This window comes from Papilio machaon, chromosome 22, assembly GCF_912999745.1.
Source record: "Papilio machaon chromosome 22, ilPapMach1.1, whole genome shotgun sequence".
NCBI classification, from domain to species: domain Eukaryota; kingdom Metazoa; phylum Arthropoda; class Insecta; order Lepidoptera; family Papilionidae; genus Papilio; species Papilio machaon.
In genome coordinates, this window is record NC_060007.1 from 3,737,803 (window position 1) to 3,746,240 (window position 8,438).

Below are 8,438 nucleotides of genomic sequence, written 5' to 3' on the forward strand. Positions count from 1 at the left end.
TTATATCGATTCATTGAAATATGTAGATGTAGCAAAATTTAATCAACAAAAGAACTAATACTGTATCATAAAACTGTCGTAAACTTGAAAGGGGTAAAGGTAACAATCGTAAATATCGAAGTGGCCTCAAACAAAGCTTATTTATTCCTGTAGCCGAGTATAATAACTTCCTAAAGTTTATTTTCATGACTCCAATACTCTGAATTTATGTCTTTTCAAGTTTCACAAGATTTTGATCGAATTTAGATTTTATCAAATTACTAACTTTTAAAATGAAATTGTTTATTTGCTTTAACTTTTCCGAAGTAAGATGTTAATAATAAATTTTGAGAAAATAAGACATCATGATTACCTAAAAATGAAACAGTCTTATTTAATAAAAAATATTTAGTAACAAAAACTAAATACTTAATTAAATAAAAATTAGAATAAACAGATATTTTATTTTATTATACAAAGTTTCAATTCAACTTTAAATTAATGTACAAGTAAACTCTGATATTAATTATTAAATTCAATAATAACTTAAATCGATTCTTCGTAGAGTCCCAAAGTTTGGGTACTGGGTGAAAGCTAAAGCATGTCGAGCTGTCGATGTTTGTTGAGTAACATGTCCCACAAAGTTGTTTCATTTATTTAGTTGTTACTTGCTTGTTTCTTATTGCTTACAAGACAGCTAAATTTTTGATGTATAAAGTGTATAATACAATAATATTATTACATAACAAATATATAATATGTATATAAATATAGAAAGTTCCAATATAATAAAAAATTGCTTTGTAAAATAAACACTACAAATATTTTATAATGTCTTAACTTCTTATCTATAGACTATCGATTTATGAATTTAAAGTACGATATAATGTATCTATATATTTCGGTAAATGATAAATAAACTTAGATGCTTAGATTAAACAATTCTAGTTTAACCAGATATAGTTCAATTACACGAAGTCGCACTCAAATATTCATCACAACGACCCTTCGTAGTATCACTCTATATTAATGCCCTATCATCCGCAAAGGCAATGTAGTTGGATAATATTGCAAGGTCGTCGTGGTAAAATCACGCTTAAATATAAGATATTTTCTGACCGTAAAATTAGTTACGCGTATGTCATAATATGCACTCTGTGAGACAGTAAAGCTGCTGGTACGAAATTAGCGAGGAGCGGGGCGACGCGACGGCGGATCATTTTGATTACATCGCTAATTTCGTGCCCGCGCCCTAAGTATTTCGTTTGTGGAAGCTAAATATAATTTTGCTTATCAAGTAGAGTAGAGTGGACAGATTTTAAGAAAGATGACATGTGTGGAGCGAGTGAATCTATGACGGCCGATAGAGATGTAGACTATTTCATACTCTGGTGACCCTCTGTAGAGAAAACGGAAGGAAGATTCTCCAAAACTCTACAAAATTATAGACTCTACGTTTCTGAACTAATATGTTCGCATTTTGCACTTTATGTTAATTACTGTCCTAGAAACTATCTCTGACATGTAGCATTTTATTGTTTAACAACTAGTCGCTTCTTTGTTTCCTTATTTGCTTTGTTATGGGGACAATTATCTTTGTGAAGACACACGGTAATGTTTTATTATTTCAAACATTTCTAGCGTTATTTTAATTTAAAATAAGCAACGACTGTTATAACCTTAATGACAGTTTATTCTAGCAAATGTATATAACCCGTTTTGTAATAATTTATTTTGAAAGATGTTGAAATAATCTATTTGTGAGTACTATGTATCGTTGCATTATTTCACATTATTGCACACTATACCGCAGTTGAAATCTGTTCTAATGTTATAAAGAGAAAAGATTTATATTTTTGTATTTAACTAATAAACTCAAAAACTATGGAACGATTTCGAAAATTCATATGCCATTAGATAGCTACATTATTACACAATGAATTTTAGGTAAACTTATTACAAGATTTTTTTTTAGTTTCTTGCAAACGAAGTCAGGGGCAAAACTAGCTTTTGTTATTAATTCTATCTCATAACTAGGAATATCACGTTCATAAAGTAATTTATTAATTCTGAAATGTAGTAAAATATGGTCTATTTAATTTTAGAAGGTGGTAAATAAGTGAGCGGCCCCTGAATTCGCTGAAATAGCGAAGCGACAGCTGCCTACAGACATCAGCAATTGCAGATGCATTGCCTTTCTCTAATTGACGGGGGAGAGGCACACAGAAAGAAGATATTTCCCCTTCCTATGCGTCTTCCTTCCTCCCTCCTCCATCAAGCCCACTTCCCCTTCCCAGCCTTTCTTTACGAGAAAATGGGAGACTTAAATTAGGCCTCCGGCACGATACTTCTATTAAAACGATGCTTTAATTTAATGCTTATTTTTATGTAATTGTTTTGTTCTTTACATTTGCTGAATTACAATTTAATTATTTCAATAAATTCCCTTACAATTTTACTCCACGTTTAACACTGTAGGGGATTAGAGCAAGGTCTGTATAATTAGGTAGAAAATATTTTTTCGCTTCTCCTTAATCGGATTAAACGGGTGTTGTTAAATTCAAACAACCTCTGTTTTTTGAAACAGAGTTATTCTTGGGTGTATTTTTTATTTCAAAATGATTACTCATTATGTTTTACCATAAAAAAAAAAATCATCCAATTGAGACTTTTAAGGGATGAATTATGAAAAAAAAATCTCACAAAAAATTTATACAAATTTTCAAGTCTGAGGCCTAATAGTTTTGCCTGTTTGTTGTTACATATGTTATAATTAATTTGCGTTGTTAATTTTTTATAATTTTCTCTTATGTTTACGTGCTTGAGCATTAAAACAAATTTTCTAAAATGTTATTTTATATGAAAACAAATTTTCTAGCAGTATATTCACATATCTTGCATAATCTCCAACAAATTTTCACTTTGATATTTGGACAGTTTAGTGAGAGGTGTCCAAGAATGCATGCAAAGTCCTGTGAATAACTTTATTTGTGATTAAACAGCGGCGTGCAATTGTATTAAACGCATGGCTGAGCTCGAAGCGTTATCTGCATACCCCCAGTCCACACTGGCTACCAATGATACCTTTTGAATGTAAATTGAAATTCTACATGCAATTGTTTTTTAAGAATCTGTTTAATACTTTTAGATGCTTAGTCTTTTGAAGGCCCATGACTAGAGCGTATTTTGTGTGTGGTTATTCCTATACTTTTCTAGCTATTTTATATTTAATATCATATAATTTTTAATTTGTATTTATCAAAATGACAATACAAGAATGTTTAAGTTCTGGGCAGTATAATATATTTTTTTTATTTCCAGTAATATGACACGAATTCAACATCGCAGTAAATAAGTTCAAAGTTAGAGCTTTCTAGAATAACTTAAAATACAACAGAAACAAATTATAAATGTAAACTTTTATTACAAAGTAACACTTTAAGTAGAAACATAATTTTCTATTTCATTTCACAAAGCTACCGTGTAATTATGAAGTTTAAATATGGTTTAACATTGTAGAAATGTTTACTTGCCTACGTGCTAACTTTTACAAAGGAAGTGTTCATAAGTCACGAAGTAATTGTCTTTAAACATATAACAATAACATATGAAGTTGTAATATTGAATAAAATTATTATGTTAAGAAAGTAATTTTTGCTTAACACATGCATGAACCCGTCTGATAAGTAAGTAAGCAGTTTCTTAACAAAATAACGAATTAAAATACCAAAAATCACGACGACAGTATTCTAGGAAAGAAAACTACTGGCATGACAAAATGACACCTTTGAAGTTACGTCAAACTACATGCAGTCTTAAAGGAATGTTACACATAGAAATCTACATAAAATTCATAAATAAAGGCCAACTCCCTTGACATTTTTGATTTTTAGGAATAGCCTATGCGACTATTCCTAAAAATACACTGTAAACCTAAAATATTATTCTATTAAAAAAAATTCTAAAGAAATTGCTCGTTATGAAATATAACTTAAATACTTAGTTACTTAGTAAGTAGGTTGAATACTTAGAAAAACGTATTTTGTATTTTATAATTCTATTCTCGGTATACTGTCAAGATACTTGCCAGACGATATTGTGAGTTAACAAACCTACATTTCAAAGTAAAATTCAACATTATGTTGTTGAATTTTCTCAGATCTTTTAGAAAATACGTACGTGTATTAATTAATAGGGTCTTATATTTATTATTTAATGAAGTTCTTCAAAGATACATATAATCGTTAAACCTCTTTTAATATATGTATCATTTAAAGATTCTATTTGCTATTATTTCAAAGATGGCAATAATAATCAACTGGTCTTTAAAATAAATGTGCTGGCTTCTTCGTTTGGGTAATCTCAAACCAGCTACGCCGTTATGTTAAATGTTAAATGCTACGCGTACTACTAATGCTACGGCGTAGCATTTCATCATTACCATAGGATATTGTGTTTGCTTTCCTAATACAGAATTTGATCAATTCAGCATATTAACATGTATATTAAGCGGTGCAAGTATACACATATATAGCGATAATATTGAATGTAAACATTAAAATGAATTTTCACTACTTACCCATACTCGTATAATGGAAATTTGTGCAGTCATTTTACTGAAGAACACTTTACATTTTAGTAAAATATTCTCTTTTTATGCTTCGTTATGTTTATAAATATCTTGCAAAATTCGAAAAGAGAATAAAACACGCGTATAGTAACTACGAAACAAAAACAGACCTACATAACCTTAGAGCCGGAGCATGATTAAAAAAAGAAAGCCTACATATTCTTTTCGATGCGGAGGAAAGGTTTGTATAACATGTTGTACATTTTAAGTTATTCAAACTGAATGAATCGTTACTTATTCCTTACTTCTCTTTGTAACTAACTGGCCAAGGGCATGACTTTGATCATTTTGATAGTCCGTCTATTACAGAAAGGTTATAAAAATTGTACAAAGGCTTAGGGCTTAGGTTGTTTATGAAGAATATTAACTGTCCTAACTACTTTATATTTTTAAAGGGTATGGCAATTTTTGGTACTTCAGGGGTTACGAAATCTGCTCATCGTAACAATCATCTGGACAACATGATGCATGTGTTATTAAAAATAAAACGGATAGAACAGCTTTACTCGTTGATTCATTAAAAACTTTTCAACACCTAGATTTGTTATTTACAAACAAAATTACATGCTGTAGTAACAAATAACGAGTGGGAATAAACTGAAAGTGTATTAAAAGTTTAGTCCGCAGGTACAAAGTGTGGATGTAATTTTTAATGGCTTATACGAGTACTTCTACTGTAACTTTATTTTTCAGAATGCTATAAAAACTTTTAAATTATAATTTGCATATTTTATAAAGGTCGGGTTTTATTGTTGTAGTAACCAAAATTAACAGAGCATTTCCATCTTCATGGGTTCCAAAAAATTTTTGTCCTTACAATAACGTGCACATTAATAAATAAATTTCGTTCTCCGCATAAAATTTATTAAACATGTTTCACAAAAATGAACAATGGATTAAAAATTAATTAATGGTGTCGAGAAACCTTCCATATGTTCAGTATTTCCATTTATTTCAAACGTAAATTGACACCTGCATTTCTCGTTACGGATATCGGATACGTGATCCAATTTACAGGTAACATAAATCTGTATCAAATAATTAACTCGTATTTGTAGTTTGATTAGTTGTTTTTATATTTCAATAACTAATATAATGTTATAACACAAGTGAATTGCATAATAAGATGTACCAAGTACTTTACTATAAGCATAATAATCTAAACATATCTAGTGTTGAACAATCTTAGTATTAAGTCCCTTCTTTCTTTAATTTGTCAAACTGTCACAAGCTGAACAAAATTATATCCTAGAATGAATGATTATTTAAAGGAAGACAATTTAAGATTTTGACTGAGCGTTATATGAACACAAAAAGAAATAGTCATGTTAAACGTATAATTTTAGTAATAATGGCCCATATTTGAGCAATGAAAGAGCCTTTTACGTTGGTTTTAATATTGAAACTATATTTAAACACGAATAGTTATTACAGCGTTGAAACGTCCATTTAACTGGATACTTCATATTGTTTTAAAAGTAAACAGAAAACACATTAAACTTTATTAACATAAGTAAACAATTCCGAAATTGGTTGTAATTATTATTTATTATAATTTTAAAGCGAAAGCTTTAAAAAAAAGCTATATTTTCTTGTTTTATGCGCTTTTTCAAAAAAAGATAAATTTTGAAAAAACAGATCTTTTTGATTCTCAAATTCGTTATTTATTCGTTACTTAAATTTGGACATGTATCGGTTTAATAGATACGAAAACTTCCGAATTCTATTTGTAAAATGAATTTAGCTTTCTATATACTGTTATCTTGACCGATTTTTATGAAAATTTATATTCATATTCAGTAGGTCTGGGAATCGGCTACTTTTTTTTCATACTCCTACTAAGTTATTTAACTGCGCTCGGATGGAGTCGCGGGCGACAGCTAGTTATTTGTGTAAAAATTATAAATTCGGAGTGAATAACAACTTTACATATTTTACACATTATAACTCTACACATTAGTAGATTTTAGAATATAGTCGATAACATTAAAAAAAAGTAGGACACTTTTTTATTAAGTACTCTACGAGTATTATTTAGAACTACAAATGAAGTTCTGGCGCTATTAGTATTCTGGTCTAATGATAGCTTCACATCTGTTGCAGACTGAACTTACAACGAACTTGTGCACGTGACTTTTTTATAAAAATTAAAGCGCTACAAATTTAACTAAAAAGTGTTTCCAGTTTATTCAGACAAATTAAAAGAGCATATCGACATTTTTAAAATTAATTTTAATACCTTGTTCTAAATTATCGGCGACATTTTTCAAGTCTTTCTTTACATAACCAATTGTTTTTTGTCCTAAATATCCTTTGATATCTCGTTAACTCGATAAAATACACTCAAGAAACTAGGAGCAAGTTATAAGTCCGTAAATAGTTCTTGCAAGCTTGGATAAATAAAGGCGTTGCGCTACTGAAACTCGTTACTGTGAAAAGTGCCCTGAGGGATTCATTACATCAGATGGCCGTGTCATTTGACGCTCGAGTGTTAATTATCAACATAAAGGTCTATTTACCTTTAGACTTAACTTACAGGTTTGAAAGATTATCTTAAACTTGATGGTAGAATGCTAAGTCATCATTAGAAATCTTTAATTGCAATCTTCCATTCATAGTAAATTTTTTATCAAGTTCATCAAAATCTTATCAGATGTTAAATGATAATAATCATCTAAAGATGTTAGGTAAAATTTACTTAGACATCTTTCGGGCCACTTGGTTCGTAATTAAAACATTAGTTAACGGAACAGTTAACTTGCTTTTCCCTTTTATAAAAAAAAAAGATTTGATCTAAGTAGAAAGATTAACTTTAAGCTCAACGAGTTTTTTCGTAGTAAGAGACGGAAATGTTAGAAAATGTCTAGACAGGATTATGTCCTAGCAATAAATTGACTGACAACTTAATTCGATGGTTTATAACGTAGTATAAAACAGACATTACTTTTTAGAAGAATTATTTCCCTTACTGGCGAATTCATCTCTTGAATATTTTATCACCAAATAATTTTGTTTGCGGAGACAATCGTTAAAATGTAATTGGGCTTCAATTTGTTTTTTTGCTCGTGAAAGAGCTTTATAAAGATATACCGATTGGAGAAGAAAATCGTTCTTCTGTCTTTTATATGTACTGGATAATTTAATTGAACGAAATATAACTAAAGGGAAAATACACTTGATAAACACACAAACATTTGATTAGTAAGTGGGTGTGTAATACAAAATCTACATACACTAAGGGTCACCACGGGTAAGTGACCACTATATTACTTCTCACATTTTAATTCCATTTACTAACGTTAAAAAAATATGTTTTGTTTTTTTAAACTCTCTTTTGTTCGAGATGACCTGAAAACTTTTTCTAAAGAAAACAAAGAACGATCATCGCACAGTTTTCCTTCTAAAGACTTAAATGTATGTGTTTTTCATTATACGCTAAGCGAAGCAACTCGAGCAAAAGTTCCAGTTGATCGAATTAGTTTCTTAATTGGACAGTTACTATTGAGCAAAACGACTATGTCGGTGTCGATTTATTTTTAAAACTCACTTATTTTCATTTAAGTCACGTTCCAAATTTAAAGATTTCACTGTTTTTTTTTTTACTGGTATAAATTTTTTTAACAAGCACTAATAATGCGTGTTGCGTGTTTTGGAGTAAAAAACAAAAACTTTCTTTTCGAAACAAGACCATACTGAGCGGTGTTATTACTTATGTTGTTTTAAACAACTCGAAATAGACGTTTACTTAGATTTACCTACATTTCATCAGCTTAAACATATTTATTCATGTTTAATTTATTATGTATTTTAATACTGTTCATAAATAATG